Source organism: Macaca thibetana, chromosome 7, assembly GCF_024542745.1.
Source record: "Macaca thibetana thibetana isolate TM-01 chromosome 7, ASM2454274v1, whole genome shotgun sequence".
Classification (NCBI taxonomy): Eukaryota; Metazoa; Chordata; class Mammalia; order Primates; family Cercopithecidae; genus Macaca; species Macaca thibetana.
Window position 1 is genome coordinate 147,273,907 of NC_065584.1, and position 24,838 is coordinate 147,298,744.

Here is a 24,838-nt window from a genome sequence, read left to right on the forward strand (position 1 = left end):
AAGTATAAAAGAAGAGAAATCTGAAATGTGTTCTTGAACGTTCAAAGCTCCAATTCCTGCAGAAGAGAATTTAAAACAACCCCCCCCCCTTCGACTCTCGGCAGGAGTGGACAGCAATATCTCCGCTTAGAAATCTGCAGGTGAAGGACGGGCTGAGCCAGAGGAAATCTGTTTCTCATTAGAATTCTTGGCGGAGCATTTTGAGGCGCATCTGGAAAAGAAATGAGGAGAAGGACTGCCAGTGAGGTTTGTTTAATAAGCACCTTTCTCCCCTCACACGTCTGCTGGCTTTCCCGTCCGCAGGCCACCTGGGACCAGGTTTTCCAGTCCCTCTGCAGCCCCCCACATGTGTCTGTATATAATCTGGGTATATGGCGTATAAAGTGGAGAATCCAAATAAGGAAAACCCATTTCACTGTCATTTTTCTAAATGTCAAATGAAATTCTCCCTCAGACACTCTCCCTTTCACAGATGAGGTGGATATGAAGGGGAAGAGTCCATGATAAGGATCCCTCTGGTTAATTTGTGCAGAACGACAGTCTTCAAGGTGACATCTTAACCATGGCTTTTATCTGAGCATCACATTTGCTTAAAGTAACAGATCTTCATTTTGCAGATGGGGAAAACCAGTAACAACAACGACGAAAATACAAAACCAAACCAAAGCTGAGGCCCAGAGAGAAGAGGTAACTCACACAGTTTCACAGTCACTGGGAGTCGGAGCTGAGATGAGGAGTCTGATTCCTGTCTCCCACAGTGCGCTGTAGATCAGAGCACCCCCCAGACCCCACCACGTTCTCTTTCCTGGATGTGCCAGGTCCTAGCGTAAAAGCAGCTTCCACCCAGAAACCCTCCCCGACCCAAACCCACCCTCAAGTCAGGCCTCCCTGTTGGCGCTCTATGTGCGTTTTCTTTGTGGCACTTATCTGATTTTCATCAGAGCTTTGTATGATTATTTGCTTAAATCTCCCTCTCCAGCAAGATTGTAAGCCCCCTGAGATAGAAACTGTGTCCTGTCTTGTTCATCATTGTATCTACACCACCCTGCACAGTGTCTAGTCCATGACAGACCCACAAAAAAATATATTGTGAAATAAACGAATAAATGATTGAAAAATTGCCCAACACAGTAGTGAAGGCTGAACATAGACCAGCTTCCTTACTTCGTTGGTGAGTTAGCCAGTAAGGGATTTCCCAAGGAAATTTCTAGATATTCTGTTGTTTCTCATTGATATTAGACAAAAATCTTTTGTCTAAACACTGAGAAACTTCCTAAGGCATGTGAGAGACTGAAAGACTATGAATTGTGCAGGATTTCTGCTTTTTGCTGGCCTAGGAGCATAAGGGATGGATAGACCAGGAGCGCCAGCAGAAGTTAGTCTATGTCCTGTGGGTGACGTCCCGCTCCCTGTCCCAGCTGTGTTCTAGGGGATGATCACTGCTTCCTGGGTGAGTGCATGAGGGCATGATTCAGTCTGAGTAATGGGCTAGTTCTTCCTGGCTTTGCCACCAGTCCTATAGCCTGGGAGAGCACCAATCAAAAGGTGGTTGTGGCACACATCGTCCAGTTCATATGGGGAAACTGAGGCAAGTGGGGAAGACTGTTCTTATAGTGGCAGAGCTGGAACTAGAATCCAGGGCTCCTGCCTCTTTGTCTGCTCTTCTCCCCAGCACTGTTCAATCAATCAGCACTTGCCATGTGCTCAGTGCTGTCTATACTATGAGGTTGGTGCAAACATAATTGCAGTTTTCATTATTACTTTTAACGGCAAAACCCACAATTGCTCACCCACCTAATAGGTTCTGAAATGGATGCAAAAAGTCTTGAAAATTAAGCACACAAAAGTTAAATACACAAAATGAGCATAGAGCATGGTCCCACCTTCCAGGAACTTAGTTTTGGTGGAGAGTGAAACTAAATTCTTGAAACAATGATCAATGAAAGATTGCAAGTCTAGGTCATGACCTGCTATGTTGTGTGCAGGACAGACTCTAAGCACTGAGAATTCTAAGAGGTCATTTGACAACTGTGCACAACTCTATCTTGAGTGCGCCTGTGACCGTGAAAAATTTCCGCACGGCAGGAAGTCCTGGAGGTTGCAGTGCAGCAGCGAAGAGCACACAATGTTTGGAGTTAGACCTCCAGGCTCTGCTGCTTCCTGCTCTGTGACCGTGGGCAGGTCATTGAGCCTCCCTCAGACTTGATCTTCTCTTCTGTAAAATGAGATGAGAAGATAACAGCGATACTTCCTTCGTAGGGTTGTTGTGAGAATTACATTCATGTAACATTTGCCAACTACTATAAGGTGACTTGCCACAAATAGTAGTAATTATCATGAATACAAATAAAGCTATATGAAGATAAAATGGGTTATCTTCAGGAGATTGAGCCCCCAGTCATCAATGGTATTTCAACTCTGGCTAGAAATTATAGAGGACATTCAATTTTAGAAGGGAGTAGCTCCTAGAACCAGATGGTATTTAAGGTCTTTCCCAATACTGATCACAAGATGAATTGTGAGGACATTAGCTGGCCCTTGAGAATGCTACGTGTTGGCCAAGTGGGAAGTGGGGAAAAGTGTTTCCTAGAAGATGGGAACTGCGTGAGCAGAGGCTTGGAGGAGGCACAGAGCTTGAAGCTATTGTACTCACATATCCAGAACTTCATCCCACTTGTGTTTTCTGAACACGTTGTGGAGGGACTCTTTACAGCTTGCAGAGGTCCAATCAGTGGGATTGCAGTAACTCTGAGGTCTTCCACTTGTGTGTTTCAGAATTTCGTGAACAATTGAGGGTAGGGGAGTTTGTGAATTCAGCATTAATACAAAGGTGTTCTAACCACATTAGTTCACTCCTGCTCATCAGGGTGGTTTTCTAATGGGACTGATTTCCTTATGTTCAGCTTCTGAACTCAGCTGAAACAACCTTCCTCTACCCAAAACAAACAAACCAATGAGGTCATTTTACCACCTGGCCAAGTCTCTGCACAAACCTCCACATGGGGCAGCATTATTGGAGACGGAGCTGGTGAAGGAAAAACAATTCACCAGGAAGAGCTTGCTTTGATATTCAGATGAGTTTATAAGGTAAATTTTTTCTTTTTTTTTTTTTTTTTTTTTGGGTGGAGTCTCACTCTGTCATCAGGCTGGAGTGCAGTGGTGCAATCTCAGCTCACTGCAACCTCCACCTCCTGGGTTCAAGAGATTCTCCTGCCTCAGCCTCCCGAGTAGCTGGGACTACAGGTGTGCGCCACCATGCTCAGCTAATTTTTGTATTTTTGATAGAGACGGGATTTCACCATGTTGGCCAATATGGTGTCTATCTCTTGACTTCGTGATCTGCCTGTCTTGGCCTCCCAAAGTGCTGGGATTACAGGCATGAGCCACTGCACCTGGCCTATAAGGTAATTTTTAAAGTAGAAATCATAAAAGAAAACTCTGTGGTCACGTTCATGTACCCTAAGATCTAGCTACGTACAACTTTTATTAGCAAAGTTAACAGGGGAGGGTAATGTTTCTGTATTACCCTGAAACGGAGACTTCTGCCTTTCTGCCCAGGAACCCAAGAGAATGTGCTCTGGGCTTTCTGCTCGGAGAGGCTGAAAGTGATGATTACCTAATGTGCAAAGTAGCACTTTAAAAAAACAAACTAATTGGAAACAACTTTGGATGTCTTATACGCCCTCATTTCAGTTACAATTAGCTTTATTTACAGTTCAGAGGGTCTGCAGCTGGAGGGCATGTGGGGGTGGGGCACTGCTTCTGCAGGCCCAGGTGAAGCCTGTGCAGATGGTGACTGTCTCACCACCACAGAGGACAGTGATATCTAAGAACCACCCCCTCACTGCCTGCCTCGATGCCTGGGGACCTCCTGAATGAGGAGGGAAGCAACACATTCTCTGTGGCATCGTACACCTTTCAGACTTGTGGTTTTAGTAGTTCTCTGCTATGCTGAGCTTTGTCTTTTGAAGCTGCTGCTGGAGAAAATCAGCTCAGCTGCTTCTCCAGGGGGGAAGCCAGACAGAAGGTCATTACTTTGCTCACCGCCCGCCACAGCCCTGTTCTCCACAGAAATGTGTCCTTCTACAACAGACACACCCAAGCTTGGTTTTCAGCAATGCTCTCAGTCTGTCTTATTTGTCACTGCATCCCAAGTACAAGCACAGTACCAAGTCCATAGCGGACACTCAAGACATACATGGGTGTGGATGGATGTTCTGTGCTGGGTGTTAGTTGCACAATGGTCAAGAAGGTGCAGTGAGCATGGTAGGTATCTGGCAGCAAGGAGGATTGGTATGGGTTATGTTCATTTATCCCACAGGGAAGCAGATTTGCTCAAAGACAAGGTACAGAAGGAGCAGGTGAGGGCCCTGAGAACCAAGCATCCTCCCCCACAAGTCTTCCTCCCTCATCAACAGCTGAAGGATGGATCTCCTCTCCTGTCATTAATCTGGGAGTGTATAGTCTAGTCACTTGTCTAAAGGGGGCAACAGAACATTCCCTCCCTACCCTAAGGGGTGTTGGGGAGCTGCATGACAAGAGCAAGGTGCTGCATAGATGCTGGGCTTTCCTCTGATGACAGAACCAAGCCCTCTCAAGAACTAGTGCCCAAGAGCTGCCCAGCGTCCTTAGCAAATTGTACTGGGAAGGGCCAGGCAGTTAAGTGTTCACCTATCAGTGAAGGCCATCCCTTCTAAGCGACCTCATTTCCCAATGTGCTCAGCCTCCTGGACAGTTAGAACACACCCACCCAAAGTGGCACAAATTAAAGCAAGTTTCAGTGTCAGCTGCTGCCTTCTCCACAGGTGGTTCTGCTTGACCTGGAGTGTCAGGGAAGGGGACCCTCAATGCCCTCTTCTCTTTTGCAGATGAATACATATGCTTGGATAAAAGGCAACCCTGAAAACCTAGGCTTTATTTTTTTTCCAAATGAGAAAATTAAACAAAAAGACCTTCTGGAGCCAACTTGACATATAAACTTTTACTAATATAGATAAAAAAGTCAAATACTACTAATGAGGTACTACTACTGATTTCTTGGCTTTCTTTTTAACAAATTCTGTCAAGGGATCACTTTTCCAATCTAAAAATAGCATTGATTGAGTTCCTTTGAGGGTTTTGTATGTTCCCCAAATAGTATTTTGTTAGTCAAAAATAGTTATTGAAAAAACACCCTGTCATTAAGCGCCTAAGGCCACTCCTTTACTGAAGAATAATTTTACGGGACTGGTTTATCAACAGTACCTTCAGGAAAGGTGATACTCCCTAATTACCGAAATCTTTACTTCATTCCTAAAATAAGGATTCATGACAGAATTCCCTGGATGCTAATAAGGGTTTTCAGAGCGCAGCTTGTATTTAGGAACTTAGCTTCTAATACATATCATGTCACTGTGACCTCTGGATTCTGTCTCTAGCCCATTCAATGGGTAAGGAACAGGTTTATATTTAATAGAGGCAGAAGAGACCAACTTGGGCCAGAGAATTTATCTTTCTGGGATATCACTGCACTCTGCAAAATTGTATAAAAACTAATTTCTGAAGTTCCAGGCACAGAGGTATCTCCTTCTTGGTGTGCCATAGTAACTTATGAAGTTTTAATTTAATCCTGGAAAGAAAATCTCTTTTCACTGGAAAGATATAGGTGGAATAACAACAACTATAATTTCCATTTACTGTGGAAGGAAGACCTTTTATTGAATACTTAGAGTGTCAAGCACTATGCAAAAGACTTTACATGTATTATCTCATTTATTCTTTTCTAAAATAGCTTTTGGTATTCTTTTCATTCATTTATTTTCAATCCTGTTTTGCCAGTAACATGTCTTAAAGCTATAAATATATGTCTAGGTACTGCTTTATCTGCTTCCCACAAGTGTTATTGAGTAGATTTTTTACAGTTGTTCAAACCTAAATATTTTGTAATTTTTTATTAAAACTTTCCCTTTCCTCCACAGTAAACTTAGGAGTATGTTTTTTCTGATTTAATAGTATTCTGCATAGAAAATATGATTTCTATGCTTTAAATTATTTGAAATTTCTTGAGACTCTCTTTGCTAAAATGGTCGACATGTGCTTGAAAAATATATATATTCTCTATTTTGATGCAGGCTTCCATATTTCTATATTGGAGCAGGTTTACTAAATTATCTCTTCATACCTTACATATCCTTACTCTTTTTGTTTATCCTTACTCTTTCTTACTTTACATATCCTTACTGTTTTACTGCTTGATTTATTTGGTCCTGATAAAGTACATTAAAAATATTACACCATGATAGGGATGAATGTATAATTTAAAAAATACATTACATGGTGAATATGAATGAATGTAACTTCTCTTTATAATTTAGTCATGTTAAGTACATACAAATTCACAACCATTATATATTCTTAATGGGATGTTGCTTTTATAACTTTGTAATGTTCTTATTCTTGATAATGCTTTGGTCTTGTATTTGTCTGTTCTCATACTGCTATAAAAAACTATGGGAAACTGGGTAATGTATGAAGAAAGAGGTTTAATTGACTCATCGTTATGCATGCTGTATAGGAAGCATGGCTGGGGGGCCTCAGGAAACTTACAATCATAGTGGAAGGCGAAGGAGGAGCAAGCACATCTTACCATGGCAGAGCAGGAGAGAGAGAGTGAGGGGGAAAGTACTACACACTTTTAAACAACCAGATCTCATGACAACTGACTCATTATCATGAGAACAGCAAGGGGGAAATCCGCCCCCATGATCCAATCACCTCCCACCAGGGCCTGGGAATTACAATTCAACATGAGATTTGGGTGGGGACAAACCGTATCAGGTCTTAAATTTTATGTGGTCTGATATAAATATTGTTAGATATGTATATTAATTACATAGGGCTGCCATAACACATTACCATAAACTGGGTGGCTTAAACCCATAGAAATTTATTTTCTCACAGTTCTAGATGCTGGAAGTCTGAAATCAAAGTGGAATCAAAGCCTGAAATTGGCAGGGCCATGCTCCCTCCAAATATTCTAGGAGGGGAACCTTTCTTGTCTCTTCTAGCTCTTAGTAGCCCTAGGCATTCTTCGGCTTGTGGCAGCGTAACACCAGTGTCTGCCTCCCCCATCACATGGCTGTCTTCTGTGCATCTGTGTCTCTCATCTTCTTATAAGAACACCAGTTGGGCACGGTGGCTCACGCCTGTAAACCCAGCACTTCGGGAGGCCAAGGAAGGCAGATCACGAGGTCAGGAATTGGAGACCAGCCTGGCCAACATGGTGAAATCCCGTCTCTACTAAAGATACAAAAAATCAGCCGGGCATGGTGGCAGGCGCCTGTGATCCCAGCTACTCAGGAGGCTGAGGCAGGAGAATCGCTTGAACCCGGGAGGCAGAGGTTGCAGTGAGCTGAGATGGCACCATTGCGCTCCAGTCGGGGTGACAGGGTGAGACTCTATCTCAACAACAACAATAAAAAGGACACCACTCATACTGGCTTAAGGGCCCACCCTATTCCAATATGACCTCATCTTAATTTTATTACATCTGCAATGACTCTTTTCAAATAAGGTCACATTGTGAGATACTGGGAGTTGAGACTTCAACATATCTTTTGGGGGCACACAGTTTCACCCATAACAATATATATTTCATGTTTTGGTTAGCATTGGACTGGTATTTCTTTTTCTAACTTTTTATTTCCAATTGTTATGGTCTTGCTTTAGGTATAGCTCTTAGAAACTTTGTTCATTTGTTTTATCTAATCTGAGAATGTTTCATTTGAGAGGTAATCTGTTTACATTTATTATAATGACATGTAGTTTAACTGATTTCTGCCATATTTTGTTTTCTATTTCCCACCCTTTTGCCTTGCTTTGTTTTTTCTCCTTTCTAGCTGTCTTAGTCCCCCCAACACACACACACACACACACACACACACACACACACACACACACACACACACAGCAGACTCTGAAATAATGGCTTGTCTGCAGCTTGTTTATTTTAGGAAATGATTCAAGGAATAGGAGTGGGGCGGGGGCTGGGAAGAATGAAAAAGGGATGAAGAGAAAGCTCATCACCACCATAGGCAAACAGGGCTCCATCCCATTAGGGACCCTGGAGGAGGGACATAGATGCATCTTGGTCTTGTCATCAGCGACACTAACGCTGCTTTTCAAATGCGGCTGTATCACTTTAATTTACGTTTCTCTATCACACATAGAGCAGAGAGTATTTGGAGCACAGGGCGTACATTGCGGCATGAATTGACGCCACTATCCTGGCATGTCTGCATGTCTGCCATTTAACTTCTACATCATCCTATGAGGTACTTTATCATCCCTATTTTAGAAAGGAAGAAATTGAGGCTCAGAGAGGTAAAGTAAATTGCCTAAAGTCACACAGATAAAAAGTGATGTAGCCAGAACTCAAACTCTGTTTTATCTGATTCCACAGCCATCCCTTCCAACCTTAAGCTCTACTGCCTGTGTGGTGTTGGGTGTGAGTGGGAGCTAGATTGGGTTTCTTGAGTTGAGGGACACCCCTCATCACACCCTTATCAGTCCTCAAATAGGGGTACAACTCTTCCATGAAAGGGAACGAAGAGACTGAGCTACTAGACACCAAGCTGTATGGGACTGAACCCATTCATGTCTGAACAGGAGTGTTCCAGAAGGACTCTGAAAATTACAGAAGCCAAGAGATTTCATCATCTTTATTCAAAGAAAGGGTTTTGTTTGTTGGTTTTTTGGATTTTTTTTTGGACCACAACTCTATCTACTCCCCGAAGAGTATGGATTACTAAGTAAATCAGGTAATTATTGACTAAGTGACTGGCCACTGTGATTGACAAATTAACCATGTCTGTTTTTCCTCTGTAGCTCACTGGAAAAGAATGTGGCGGATTTCCCCTCTTCTTCTCTAGAGGCCTTCGTGTCTTGAAGGCTAGGCTTCTCTTGCTCTGGGGGAAAATTAAAGGCCTTTCTTTGATTTTCTAAGGGTCTGTAGACCTAACACTTACTGTTAGAGATTGCGAGGGCTGGGGAGGGGGCCGAGGGCTGGAGGTCATTCAAGGACTGGCAGGACCCTTGGGTGCCCAGCCTCTTACCCAGGACCCTGAGGTGCCAAGGCCTCTGGGGAGTGGCTGGGGGGGCAGTGTGCTTCTGAGGACTGGACACTTGCACTGTGGCCTTGAATTTGAAGAGGATGCCATGAGCGGCAGTCTTTTACTGGTCTACCTGGGCGTGGACAATAAGCCACCGGGCAGTGACCATCACAGACCCGATGCCTTTCCCCCAAGTTTCCAGGATCCTGAGGCCTCAGAGTTCTGCATAGCAGGAGAGGAGGGGCCCTGAAAAGAGGCTGGGATTGAATATTTCTGAGGTCCTGGTAGGTGTGGGGTCTAGAATGATTTGATTTAGAAATTCATGAAATGTGTCATTTGTTGCCCCAAGCATTGTGGAACAACTAATACCATTTACACTAGTGATGAGCAAATCCTGTTGTAAATTGTTCTAACATATTGTGTAAAACAGGTCTTACCGCTTTTGTAATCCCCTGGAAATGGCTGATTGATAACTAACACAATATAATATTCCAACCCCTTCTTTTGGTAAAAAAAATTTCCTCTAGCCTGGTAATGTCAATTCCAAATTACCTCCAGATGATGCTATTTAAATGCCCTGTGATTAAATCTGCACCAAGTGGAGTGTCTGTGGGAAACTTCGCTGCCTCCTAGGGCATCCTGCGGTGTTTTTTAAAGGCTGGGGATCTAGAAATGCTACTCAGGGCCTCGGAATCTTCATCTACATGACTCAGCCTTGGGGCCCGGGGCCCTGGACACTTGCCCAGAGCTGAACATTCAACTGGACGCACCACAGGAGGAGCATGTGGGGAGCTGGGAAATATCTCTGGAATTTCATAATGCTTTCTCACCTACCCTTATTAGACCAAAGAGGAAGAGCTGCAGGGGTGGGGGCCACGGGGCAGAGGGCAGCGCCTGCCGGGTGGGAGGGAACCTGTGTGTGCGTGCACACATTGTTCGCATGTCATAGTGTCTCCGTGTGTGTCTGCGTCTGTGCATGTGCCTCTGTGTCTCTATGTGTCTGGGTATTTCTGTGTGTCTGTGTCTGGGCATCTCTGCATGTCTTTGTATATCTGTACATGTTTCTGTGTGCGTGGGTCCATGTGTGTATGTCTGTCTCTGTTCATATTTCTGTGTGTGTCTGTCTCTATGTGGCTGTGTGTGTCTTTGCATATCTGTACATGTTTTGCGGCGAGGGTCTGTGTCTCTATGTGTCTGTGTGCCTATGTGTGTGTGTCTAAGTCTGTGTGGGTCGCTTTGTCTGTCTGTGGTCGGGAGAGGGGACAGGAATGCTTTTGGAGTCCTTGTTTTCTAAGAGTAGGAGGTTCACAGCAGGGGTTGGCTAACTCTTCAGTCCAGAACTGCCCTCTGGGACCTGCAGACCACCTGCAGCCCCGCCCAGTGTGGCTCCTGCCCCTCGTGGCTGTGGCCTGAGTGGCAGTCAGGAATGAAAGCAAGGGCTGGGCGTGAACTTTGGTTAGGTTGAGATGCGTGGGGAAGAAAGCAGAAGGGAGGGTGTGTGTGGGGAGCAGACCTGCACCCTCCCGAGCAGCTGGGGAGACCAAGGCGGGGTGGGGCCCAAACCTCACTCCAAAGCTCCCAACACACAACCCAGCAGTGCCCAGTGGAAACATTGCTGGGGTTTGCGGAGTACCCTCCTCCCCCAAACTGCATCTTTGCCCACGCATCCAGGCAAAGGCTCACACTTCTCTCTCTTCCCAGCGCTGCTTTGGGAAACCCTCCTGTGCTGGGGAATGTGGGACAGGAACACCCTTACTTTTGAGTGCCAACTTTGGTTGGGTACTCCTCTGGACACTTTCCACTGATCTCACTTAATGTACTTAACAGTAACCTAGGCTTTGTTATTCCTCTTCTACAAATAAGGAAACCGAGGCACAGGGAGGAGAAGCGGGTTGCTTAAGATAACAAGCTCATGAGTGTCAGAGCTGAGGCAGAACCCGGGTGTGAATTCCGGAGTCATTTTCTTACCTGACAGCCCTCTACCTCTGGATGGCCCTCTCTTTACATTTAGAAGTGTGTGTGCGCGCGCTCACACACACACACACACCCCCACACACACACGCACACCCACACACACACGCACACCTTAGAGCCCTTTTATAAGACACTAGAGCCTAGACAGCAAGGGTGTCCACATTATGGTAGTCTCCATTTACCATGTGCATACAAAACCACAACAGAACTGTAGGTCTAGTGAAAGCCATTCTTTTACACCCCCCTCCTCTTTCCACAGATGGAAAAAGAATCACAAATAAGCAAGATGTGAAGAGCATGAGCTTCGGAATAAGTAAGCCTGGAATTACAATTTCCATTTATTAGCTTAAGCCTGGAATTACAATTTCCATTTATTAGCTCTATGGCCGTAACACTCAACCTTTGCAAGCTTCAATTTCCTCATCTGTGAAATGGAGTAACAGTACTTCCCTCACGGCTGTTGTATGGATTAAATGAGACCATGCCTATGGATGTATGGCATCTGGCACCCAATAACCACTCAATAATCGACAGCTACAATTATTCCTAATAATAATAGTGGTAGCAACAAACCCAGGCCAAACATCTGAATGACCGATCACTAAAAAGAAGGTGAATTCAGGCCTACGTAGTAACAAGAATGTGACCTCTATGTTGTTGCCAAAAGTCTGGAGGGATTGCCAGGACCAAAGAGAAAGAGGAGGTGAGGCTGGCCTGGAAGAGGGAGGGGACAGATGTCAATGACCCCAGTCTTGAGGTGGAAAGTTCTGTGATTAATCTGGATGAATGTCTCTAACCTCCACCTCTTCTGTTCTCAGAGTTTTAATGGGGCACACCATGTGCTGGGCATTGACATAGATGGGAGATGTATGACCTGAAACAAGGGCTGGAAGCCAAGACTGGGAGGAAGGGCAAAGGGAGCAGGCAGCCTGGCACCAGGCACCAGTGAGGTGTCTGCTCTTTGTCCCCATCACCTGTCAGCTAAGGAATTCTGCATGTCATCAGTGCAATAAAATGTGATCGCCAGAGTGAAAACCTTGTAACAGACCACCTGTGGCTTCTCTCAACACCAGTACGTCCAACGAGGATGCATTTTTAGTGCTTTTGTCGTCTTAACAAAAAAGATTCATGAGCATTGTATAAAATGTATATTAAAACAATTTGGTAAAAGTATGAAAGTAAAATAGAGTGCTTGTAGATTTTTTTTCAGGACACACATACCTATACATGTATAAAAACGTTGTATTACGGAAGCTTTCACACATACACGAAAGTAGCATGAATAGCATGTTGGACCCTGATGTACTCAAGATCCACCTTCAGCAACGGGAGTGGTGTGTTTATGAGAGTCCCAATTAAAGTAACATGGCTCTTAACATTTTCCCAATGTGTCAACAAGCTCCAGTGACCCCATAATGCAAACTTATTCAATCTCCTGATATCCAAGCACCTGAAATTATCCCTCATCTCATTCCCCAACTGCCTTGAGCTCCTATCTGAAGAAAGAAAGAGGTAAGTTCACCAATTTGCCCTAAATCATACTGGAATCCAGGCAAGTGCCTTTAACACAGGAACCGTTCCATAAGAGTTGAAAAAACAATAATAGCAGAAGAAGAATGAATTAGTGGGCACTCGCTATGTGCTATGCTGTCTTCTGAGTGCTCTACCTGTTTCATTTCACTGAATTCTCACGCCAAGCCCCAGCTGTATCTTCTATCTTCATCCCTGTTTTTCAAATGAGGAAATTTGACACAAGCAAGCTAAACCACTTGCCCAATTTCACACAGTTATTTAGAGGCAGGGCTAGGATTTGAACTCAAGCCTTCTTACTTGAGAGTCTGTCTTCTTAGCCAGTACACTGGGTGGGGAGGTGGGGGTTGGTTCTGAATCAGGTGACCCCTGAATAAAAGCCTGACACAGGCAAAATGATTCCTGCTGGGACAGGTGAGGATGAAGAAGAAAGTTGCCTTTATCAAACACTGCCATGCAATACTCAGAGACCAGGCACCGTGCTCAAGCAAAAACTGTAACCTTCCACAGAGATCATCACTACCTTACACAAAAAATACTTCATCTGCCCAGCAGCTGCCTATCCTACCTCGGACTGGCATCACTCTTGCTATTTGTTCTTTGTAGCCAAGTAAAATTATTTCAGAACAATTCTGTTTTGAAATGTCATGTCCTAACAGCCTCCTGCACAGAGCTGCAGGTCATTACTGGGAGATAACAGTCATCATCCAAACTGGTGGAGGCCCTTCCTGAATGAGTGGCTGTCCTGGCTCCTCAGTGCCAGGCCGCGGGTGAGATTCCATGCTTTTGAAAAAAAAATAAGTGCCTTATAAGTAAGTATGCATAGAAAAAAGTCCGGAAAAACATCCACCAAACATTAGCAAGTGCCAGTCTCCGCCCACTCACAGTGGCTGGGGCAGGGCTGGTCATCGGGATTGTTCTTTTTCGCTTATCTCAATTTTTGAATTTGTTCCACCATGAATATGGATTACCTGTGTTACAGAGAGTAAAGGAAGAAAAGTTAGGAGAGGAAACAAGAAAGGAAGAAGAAAACGATATTCTAAGGTGTCCCCCAGCAGTCTGGGGCTGGGGTGGTAACGAAGGCAGCGGGAGGGGCCACAGGCAGGAGCATGGGACCAAATGAGGCAGGCGGGGCCCTTGCAAAGTTGGCTCCTCTTGTGGGTGGGTGTTGGAGGGAGCCCGTTCAGGTTAAGCCCAGGCTGGTTTTAAAGGTCATGGTGCGTGGGGCTCTCACGCTGTCCTCACAGGACCCTGTGGCACTCGGGGTGCCCTGCAAGTCAGCCTGAGGAAACACACACACTGCCCCAGCTCTGGTTTCCGGAGGGACTGGGGCAACGTGAAGCAGCTGCATGCTGACACCTCCTCCGGGGCCACGCTCATTTGGCAGGTCCTCCTAGGCTGTTTGTTCTCAAAGGCTGCATCTTTGAGACTAAAAATAACCCTCAGTTCAGCTTGGCTGTTCTTTCTCTGCCCTGGTGACAGAGGTGGGGGCGATGCTCCCGGCTTGGGTGTTCTCAGCCTAGGCCGCCCTTTTTCCACCAGATTCCCTGCCCAGCCAGCCACCCTTCGTCATGATCCCATGGTTTAAAAAAAGAAAGGAAGGAAGAAAGAATGAATGAGAGAGAGGGATTTGTAGTCTCTACCAGGTAGGAAAGTCACAAAGCCTCATTGTAATAGCAAGTCGATGCCACTAGAATAGCAACAGAGGGATCTTGAACTAAAGTGACAACCCCTTTATCAACTAGGAAGCATCGTGCAAATGTAAGTTCCGCCGCAGCATGAGGTAGTATTCGAAGGGTGCCACAAGGCCGGGTTTAGCCCAAAGAGCTCCACAATTTTACCCATCCACCATCAGAATTACTCCTTCCAGATTCAAAAATTGTGCCCTGTTAAAATACCTGGGAGGGTTGGTGCTGGCGATTAGAAGTGAGGCTTTCTTAGGAGGCCAGAGATCACTGCAATTTAAAAACCTTACAAATACAGGACCTCACTTCCATTCTGATCCTTATTCGCGTGCTAAGGACCCGCGAGTAGGTGTAATCAGTATCCCGCATGGAGGAGAACACAGCCTCAGAGCCACAGTGTTGCAGAGATGCAGGTGTGATGCCAACCCACCGCTCTCCTCATTATGACCAGTCAGTGACTAGAGTAGCTGCTCAGCTCCTCAGGCCCCTGAGGAGGGGAGTGGGACAGAGCAGGAATGACTGTTGGAAGAGAATCCACCTCTAGGGGCCTATAGGAGAGAGTTGCTTACAGGCCAAAGACATACCTCACCCTTTCACTGTTTTACGGAAGGCCACATCCTGCCTCACAGACAATAGGGAAGAAGGTGCTAGAGCTACAGATCCCACATGGGGGTGGCAGAAAGATTTGTCTAGAGTTCCCACCGCAATTGTTTCCTGATGCTGCCTGGAGCTCTGTGTTGAGCAACGAGGCCTGATATATTATTGCGGTCTGCCCTTGGTGCCGGGTTAGGACATGACAAGACGTGTGTTTCAAGAGTTTGCCATCCCTGCCCCGAACCACCTGGCCCTCCACAGTAAGGGTAATGATGAGAGGGGCCCTCAGGGTAGGGGGGTGGTGGTGAACACACCACAAAAACAGATACTACTTGCCTTGATAGCGAGACAGCTGCTCAGAAGGCCCGCTGCCTCTAGCCGACCATGCGGAACCTGAGAGGGACAGCCTTCGCACCTGGAAAATGAAGTCACGCTCATCGGATGCCCACTTAGAGGCCTGTGAAATGATTGTGGGAAACGCTTTAGCAGTGAGGTGTCCCACATACCTAAGGAAACCGCGTGGACTTTCCAGCCATGTTCCTCTCGGGCCACTGGTGTTTTTCAGAGTCAGTGTGGAGAGGGAATAGGATATGCAAGATGGGTAGAGGCTGCTCTAAACCTTTAAGCCACAACAGCGCTGTAGCTGTTGGAAGAGAACCCACCTCTAGGGGCCTATAGGAGAGGGCTGCTTACAGGCCGAAGACATACCTCACCCTTTCACAGTTTTACGGAGGGCCATCCTGCCTCACAGACAATAGGGAAGAAGGTGCTAGAGTTACAGATCCCACATGGGGGTGGCAGAAAGATTTGTCTGGAGTTTCCACTGCAATTGTTTCCTGATGCTGCCTGGAGCCGCAGGAGGGTCCTTGAGAGAAGTGGCTCTCATGGACCCTGAGAGTTTCCGGGAGGCTGGTCAAGAAAGAAGGATTACTCTTAGGTGGATGGGACAGCTTCCATAGCCCCAGAGCTTGGGCCCTTGTGGGAAAAACAGAGGGCTGGATAGCAGTGAGTATGGCCTAGCAGTGGCCTCTCCTGCATACTACAAATGGTCACCCCTGACTCAGCCCAATTTCCTGCCTTCTGTCTCCAGCAGGGCCTCCTGCAGGTTAACAAGATTCCTCTTCCCTGCTTGCTCTCCTAGCACACCTCCTCAGGTTTATTCCAAACTTTGCCTTTCACAAGTCCCAAAACTCACTGCCTCAACCCTTGAACAGATTATCTCAGTTCCTTTTTTACAGTAAAGACAAAGGCAGAACCCCCTTGGTTTTCTTCTTTGCTCCTAAATATGTATCCATACTCCTCTCCTCTATCCTGCTATTACTGTGGAAAGTTTGTCCCCTCTTTCCCAAGGAGAGGCCCCTACCTGTATCTTCTATCCCATCTACCTGCTGCCGCCTCCTTCTGCAGTACTTTCTGTCTGTCTCTTTCTCCCCCAGCGGACACTATCTTGCTATGAAGAGTGGCCCTGACCAGCCATAATGGTGTCTTGCAGCGGGGGCCTATGGAGCGACCTCCCAACACCTTCCTTCCATTCATTACCAAATATACAGTGTGTCTCTGGCTTGGTGGGCTGGTTGGCTGGTTTGTTGGTTGATTGACTGCTGCAAAAACTCTCCACCTTCTAGTCCCCACCCACTCTTTGTCCTTGAACACCAGCACAAAGGGTTCCTTATCACTAAGCCCTGGGCTCTGGCTGTCCCCGGAGTCTCCTCCCTCCAGCCCACGGATTGCTTACCTGCCTTTTCCCCATGATTCCCATGCCCTACGTGACCTCAGACACCCAAGTGTTCTCTGAATTCTGAGCACAACTCACTTCAGAATCCATAGAATCCCAGATCTGTCATTCAAACAGAGGGATCTCAGGCCATCACAAAGCCTGTTTCCTGTGTCAAGTGGTGATAGTAACATGGAGTTATTGTAAAGACAAAATAGGATAATAAATGTAAGGTGCTTAGCACAATGCTGGACAATATTAAGTGTTCAATAGATAATAGATATTATTAATTGTCTGGAAGAGCTAATACATCTGCCCATACCTCTGGTTGTGGGCAGTTCAGCACCTTATTAGGCAACCACTTATTGTTGGACATCACTCTAGTTTTTAGCAAGTCTTCCCTTATTTATTTAACAAAATCTGCCACTGTACATAGAATGTGCAAGGCACTTTCTCAAGTGCTTTGCCAACTTTAACTATTTGAATCCTCATGACAATACTATGAGGTTTCCCCATTTCTGAGAAAATAAGGCACAGAGAGATTAAGTAACTTGCCCAAGGTCACAGAGTTAATAAGTGGCAGAGCCAGGAATTGAACCCAGGCAGTCCGATGCCAGAATTCTTGTGCTTAATACTATACACAGCTGCCCATTAGGTTGAGCTTCATTAAAAAGACATAAATCAACTCCTGCTCATCCCTGTGCTCTGAAGTAACACTGAGCAGTCCCCACACTTAGGTACTGCATCTTATTTTTGTTTATTTGTTCACTAGTGCAGTACTTACAGAATATCCAGTAGATGCTGGGAAATATGTCCTGAGGCCCAGTGGTGCCCAAGACAGACGTGGCCCCTGCTCTCACACTGCTGCCAGCACTTTACAGTGGCTGATAGTGCCTGGGACACAGTAGGAGCACAACAGAGCTTTGAAAGAATAGGGTGGGTTCTGCCTTTTGCAGAAAAGCCCCTCTCCTTGGTGGCTGCAGCGATTCCTGTCTTCAGGGGTTACAACAGGAACACAAAATTTCACTAGAGGGCGCTGTTCAGTAGGGCTGCCCTGAGGACTCAATTCTGTGCAGGAGGGGAGATTGGAAGGGCAGGTTGGGTTGTTCAGGGAAACCTTAGAGGGTTGTAGAACTAGAAGAAATCACTCGCGTTTTAGCAAGAGGTCCTTGCTCAGTTGCGGCTCCTCTGAGGAGGTGCCAGGACTGGGTCGCCTGACAGCCCAACACACAAATGGCCACGGACGACTGTTCGGCCCCCCATGGAATTTCACAGGCAGCCACTAAAGTCCCACATTGGGTTCCTGAGCAGCCAGTCCAGTGCTGGGCCCCCCTTCCCCATCCCCAAAGTCTCACAGGCAGGGCTGAGTGCAAGGTCTGATGCTGAAGAAATTGGCTTCAGGTTTGGAGCAGTTTGATGTACACAGCCAAGATGAACCAGCATCAGTTGGCTTCACTGAACTAAATGGGATGGGGAGAAGGAGGGGAGTCAATGAGATAGGAAGAGTGGCCTGAGGACACGTGCCTGTCATGAGGATAGAGCCTATTCTTCAACATCAGTTTCAAGTTGGACTTGACCACCCCAGCCCCGGCCCGGCACAGGCTACAGGGCTCCTCAGGATCTGACCCAGTCTAGCCCCACTCTCCTGGCCTGCTGCCCTGGTCACATGGGTCTCTTCACAGTCCCAGGAGCACCCTGGCCCTTCCTGTCCATTCCTTCTGCTGGGAAGGCTCTTCTCCCAAAAGCTGGGGTGTCTGTTTCCTTCTCATCATCCAAGTTCCTACTCAAAGACGTCTTCCCTCAGCACCCTGTCTCAAACGCTGTCATACCAGCTCCAGCCACTCTATCCCTTTGTCCTGACTTCCGTTCCTTAGAGTGGCAAAGTATAATTTTCAAAAGTTAAAGACACAGCTCTCATACAAAAATAGAATAAACACATCTCAAAGATTTGTTAACTGATTAACGCAGGAACTAGTAAGATTACTTAACGTTGGTTCCAAAAGCATTTGAGAAACTGGGTGTTTAGAGACATTAAAGAGAAAACATGTTAGAAGATTGCTAGGTTAGATATAAAAGTTCTTACTGTCCTACAGGATAACAAAACCATAACCTTTTGGATTATCTTTTCTATGTGCTAGAAATCTACAAGTTAACAGGTCACTTCCAAGTGTCTAGACCCTGATCAGATAGTAAATAGGTATGTCAAGCAAATATTCTAGAAAATTAAATAATCTTTGGGTAGTCCTGCTAAAACAAAGCCCCCATATGATTTGAAAGGACATGTCATGTTTTTTTGTTGTTGTTGTTTTGGTAGTTTTTCTCAACAGTAACATGCATCACTGTCTGAGATTGTCTTGTGTGTTTGTTTCTTGTCAATCTCAAACGCCTATTAGGAAAGCTCTGTACTGTCCTAAACCCTGTCTTGATGACCAGTCTTGTCCCTAGATTCTACTCCAGTTCCTGGTGCAAAGTGGCTGTTCAATAAATATATTTGTTAAATTAAAAAAAGACACTTTATAACCAAAAGTTATGTTAATTAAAAGAAAGTAGAATAGTGGTTACCAGGGCCTGACAGAAGTTATTGTTTAATGAGTGACAGCACTTCAGTTTGAGATGATGAAAAAGTTCTGAAGATGGATGGTGGTGATGGTTGCACAACAATGTGAATGTACTTAATGCCACTGATTGTAACTCAAAACAGTTAAATTGATAAACTTTTTGTTATGGATCCTGTACCATTAAAAAATAGTTGTACAAAAAAAAAAAAATAGTTGTATGATTATAATAGTAGCCTCTTGTGGAGGACTCGTTTTGTGCCAGACACTGCTCTAAGCAATGTATGTATATTAAATCATGTTCTTCCTTCCCCTGTCCAATTGGCATTGTCACTATTCTATTTATTTTTTTTATAAGTAAAGGAATGAGATATGGAGAAGTTAAGTAACTTGCCGAAAGTCATACACCTGGTGAATGGAAGAGCTGGGATTTGAGGCCTGCAGATTGTGTTCCTAACCATGGGCACATTTTATAGTGCAGATTATCTGTACTGTAAGAGTTGCCAAGAAGGAGCAATCCCTCTTGTCTGGAGAAGTCAAGGAAGGCTTTCTGGAGGAGTTGGAATGTGAGCAAACACCCTGTCACGCAAAGGTGCCAGTTCCATTGTCCTCTGCTGCGGTTGCTACACTTGACAGATTCCTCACTCCAACTCACTGACGCCAGTGCGGTCCCCCAGTCCCCATTGAGGTCCCCCAGGCCCCTGTGCTGGACCTTACCAGCAGGACTGTGTGTGCGCTGTGGGTGGGGACAGGAGGGGTCAGGATACAGGCACAGTCAATGGTGCCTTCCCTTGCCGTTGTTTTAGGAGTAGTGAGTGGGTCTCACCAGCCCGGGTCTTTCCCTGACCTGGAGTGGTGGAGCAACTGTAAGGAAAGGGAATTTTGCTGGTGGCACCTGTGCTCAGAAGGCTGGCCAGGCACCAGCTCTTACCACAGAAGCATAATGAGAGTGCCCTGTGTGCTGCTGGTCCCCAAGGGACAGGGTTGGCAGGCAGCACTTCAGTGCTTCATTAGACAGACCATGCACAGCACTTGGTCCAGCCCAGTAGCCCACCAGGGGCATACGGGCTTCAAGGGCCTGAGCAACAGGTGCAGACAAGTTGGTACGAGAGTGGGTTTTCTTCTCTAACTTTCTGACCCAAGCCAGAAAGAAGTGATTTCACTGCAGCTGGTTCCAAATTGGAGCTCTCAAAATATTTATTCTGTTGCTGCAGCAGTTGAGCTGCACAGACCTGTCCCTGGAACATTCAGCAGACAGATCCAGCCCGTGGAGAATTCAGGGCATTCTGGGCTCCACACACATTTTAGAACAAAAGGAAAGGAGCATGGTATTAGGGAAGCAGGAGCCTAGGAGAGCCAGAGTGGCGCCATTTTAAAATTAACTTCATCTTAAAACTAGCAAGGCCCAATCCTTGCCAGTCACAACCCATGGTCATAGGATGTTTACAGCTAAGGCAGCAGCTTGGTAATGCCTGCAAGGTCAAACTCCTACAACAACAGAAAGTCCAGATGTCCCCATACCCATAACAATATATGCTTTCAAGATCATTGTAGTTATGCTTTGATATACTCACATATGATAATGTCAAAGATAGTGTTGTTTAAGTCAATAGAATAATAAATTTTGTCATGCAGTCTGCTCACCCTCATGTAGTCACAGCTTAGTTTAGTCTTCACATAGTTAGGACCTCTATATAAGAAAAACTTAAAACAAAGATGGTACATGCCTCTGCTTGCTCTCTGAGGACACCCTACTCTGTAATGGAGTAGCTTTTAATAAATTTGCTTATTTCACTGCACTTTGCAGCTCACCTTGAATTCCTTCCTTCATGAGATCCAAGAACCCTCTCTGGGGGTCTGGATCAAGCCCCCTTTTTTTCCAGTATCAATGGAAGCCTGGCTTTAATTGCAAACTATATAGTATTTCTGTGTGGGCAGAGGGGAGGAAGTTTATGAGATGCCTCCCCATCCTAAAAGGCAATGCACCAGCTGACTTCTCAGCTGCCCCCAGCCTGAAGCAGCCCACCTCCCACCGGGCTCCTTGACCAGCAAGGGCTTCTTGCAGACTTGGAGAGGTCCTATTTCTGCCAGGCAAACAAAGACTCTCCAACTCCTGAGGGAGATTTCCAACAAGCTTCTAAGTGGGGACAGTGTTACCCAAGAAGTTTCCCTGATGCAGAGTTGGTAAACTGAAATACTTGCGGGTCAAATCCTATTTCCTGTTCTCTACTACAATGGCTCTTTCTTTAAAGTGAAAATACTGAAACTGGTGAAGAGAAAGGTTATTGTCTCTATCAATTTCATTTGCTTAAAAAGTGGCAAATATCTTTTCAATAGCTGGGAGGCCGAGGTGGGCGGATCACCTGAGGTCAGGAGCTCAAGACCAGCCTGGTCAACATGGTGAAACCCCGTCTCTATGAAAAATACAAAAATTAGCCAGGTGTGGTGGTGCTCGCCTGTAATCCCAGCTACCTGGGAGGCTAAGACAGGTGAATTGCTTGAACCTGGGAGGCAGAGATTGCAGTGAGCCAAGACGGCGCCACTGCACTCCAGCCTGAGCGACAGACCAAGACTCTGTCTCAAAAAATAAAAATAAAAAAATAAAACCAGCATTGCATAATAAAAAGGAGAGTAAAATTCATGCTAATAATTTTACATTTTAATTTTTCTTTACTTTGAATGACATTAAGTAGCAAATTAAAAACACACCAAGGCAGTTGAGAAAGAGACACTGGAAGAAAGGAAACAGCTTTACATTTTAATGAACAGTATTTTTTCCTGCTTCTTAAAGAAGAGGTCCTTTATTTGCATTGTATACCCAGCTCTGCAATGTACGTAGCTGGCTCTGAAGGCAACACTGGGGTCAGAATCTTGCTTGACACTTGAGCAACCCTGGGCAATGCTTTTCACCAGTTGGAGTCCCGGGTTCACAATGGAGAATGAAGATGTTTCAGAGTTGTTGAGGGTTAAGGTAAGTAACTGTAAGGGCAGCTGAATGTTGCTGATTCCTCAGTAAGGACAAGGTGCCGTGCTAAGTGCTATACTGCTTGATCTCATATCCGCCTCACAATGGCCCTACCTAGCAGGAATTACTGTCCTCTGCTGTGGATTTTGTGATCTTTCCAGCCTCCTGCAGCCACTGGCATTTTCTCTTGGACTGTACCCCAGCTCTGTTCTGGGAAACAAACTCTGTCCTGTTGTGTGTGGTCTTGGTAGGACCGTCTCACATCCTTTCTCAGTCAGTGAGTGGCCCTTTGACCCCAAAAGTCCAGTCAGGCTGTAATATGGTTTGGCTGTGTCCCCACCCAAATCTCATCTTGAATTGTAGCTCCCATAATTCGTGTGTGTTGTGGGAGGGACCCAGTGGGAGATCACTAAATCATGGGGGCAGCTCCCCCATACTGTTCTCGTGGTAGTGAATAACTCTCATGAGATCTAATGGTTTTATAAGGGAAACCCCTTTCACTTGGTTTTCATTTTCTCTCTTGTCTGCCACCATGTAAGACGTGCCTTTCACCTTCCACCATGATTTTGAGGCCTCCCCAGCCACATGGAACTGTGAGTCCATGAAAAAAACCTCTTTTTCTTTATAAATTACCTAGTCTTGGGTGTGTCATTATCAGCAGAGTGAATGGACTAATACAGGCTGTCCCCAGAGTTTGGATTCTTCAGAGGACCTGATTCGTCCCCACTCTTTGTAGAGAGCTCCCAAATGACCTTGGTCCAGGTCTGGCTTCTGGTACCCCTGGAGTAACTCTGGAGCCTGAGGTTTCTGAGCTCCGTTTCTGAAGCCCTTCCCTTCATGCAGAGAGCCACCTGTATCCAGTTCATAAGGTCCCCTTTGTTTAAGTGAACCAGTCTGTTTCTAACGCCTGCAACCAAAAATCACCCACGGGGATCATCCCGAATTTTCAGATGAGGAAAACAAACCCAGAGAGGTAAGTGATCCCACAGGAAGGGAGCAGCAGAGCCAGACGTGAGCCCCAGCAAACCAGCTGTGAGCCCCTAGTGTAAGTGCATGGTGCAATCTCACTCAAATGTTCGTTTCCTTCTTTTTGATTTCTTCCCGCCCGTGACACAGTCACTGCTGTTCCGGGCTGGTTGCCTCCCTCGCCACTCAGCAGCCTCTATGTCTGTTGCTCTCAGATCAGAGAGTCCCACCCCGTGGGTCCCTCACAGAAGAGGCAGGAGTTCCAGATCTGCACCCACTTTGCACCAGAGCATAGAAGCAGAGCCAGCTTCTGGCATGGAAGGCCCTGGCTGAACTGTAATAATGTTAAATGCTACAGGATCCGCCCTCTCTTTAGGGTACCAGGAGCCCTGGAGGAAGACACAACCCCCAGTGCCCACCCCATTCCCACTCCCAGGCTAGCACCACTGTGGCTGCTGAGGCTCCAGCTGAAGGTCAGGTTCCAAGCGTGCAAGGACAACCACACCTGGCGGCTGCCTTGGATGATGAAGGACACAGTCAATAGGGTCATTGCACCCAACCTCCAGGCCTTGCTGATGGTGCAAACACCAAGACTTATCCTGGGCAGGTGGACTTATTCTGGGCCTGCTGGTCCCGCCTCAGTCTGGTGTGAGGAGGTCTCATGGTCTGTCTATAACACCAGCAAAACCTGCATGCCTGCCTCCTCCCTGTCCCCACACATATTTTCTTTGTCTCCCCCTACCCTCCTTGTTTTTATAGTCACAAATGCACCCAGCTAAATTCAGGTCCAGAGACACAGCTTTGTAACTGACAACAGGTTTCATTTTCTCTACCAGGGAAAACTAATGGCTCAAGTAAAAATGAGCATGAAGAGGATGATGACAATATCAAGATACAGACAGTGAGATGGTCCTTAAATGAGAGAATATAATTGTTGTCAAATGTTGCATTTCTGCATGTGTGTGTTTATTGTAAAGAAACTTCTTGTTAGTTTATTTGGTCCTTATAAAAACCAGAGGACAGTGGAACCAATGACAGTCTCAATGGGAGATGAGGCCACTGTGGTGCAAAGAGCTGGAGTTATCCAAGGTCAATGGGCCAGCACACAGCAGAGTCATGATGGAAACCCAGGTCTTGTGCCATCTGTGCCCCACCTCGGGGTCCAGCGCTGCCACTGGGCTCTCAGTAAAGCATATGGCCAAGCCCCTTGGGCAATGCGCTTCCTAATTCCCCATGCTGGCAGCTGCAGATGACGCACATTCTGTAGCATGTGCCCCTCTGTCTGTGGGACCCTCACAAGCTTTCTATTTGGGGCAACTTGACAGCTACCATTTCAACTGGAAAGCAAATACTGAGAACAGATTAAAATCTAAGTCATGACTTAATTCTTTACCAGATGTCAGACAGCAGTTAAAATAAGGCAGTGTCTGTAAAAACCCAACCAATTATTCCATGTCAGAAGAACAGAGCCAAGTCAATATCCTTCTTTGGGATTTCAAGGTCCTTTGTGTCCTCTAAACAATCCCTGTGATAAGAAGCATGAGGGTAGATGTGAGCTCCAGGAGACATGGACCTCCCCGGCCTTGCCCACTGCTATGTTCCCACATCTAGAACAGTCTGGCACATAGTAGGTGCTCCATGCATATTTATGGAGTGAATGAATGCTCGACTTCCACTCTTCCTAAACGAGACTGAGAAGCTGTCCAGGCAGGCGAAGGAGTCTGCACTGAGGGAGCACCTTCTCCGCTGGGGACTCCACCATGCTG

The 24,838-nt window shown here is 46.0% G+C and overlaps 1 pseudogene; it reads left to right on the forward strand.

The window, feature by feature from the left end:
• Positions 1 to 24,838, forward strand: part of LOC126959299 (Y-box-binding protein 1-like) — a 90,504-nt pseudogene that overhangs the window by 19,505 nt on the left and 46,161 nt on the right.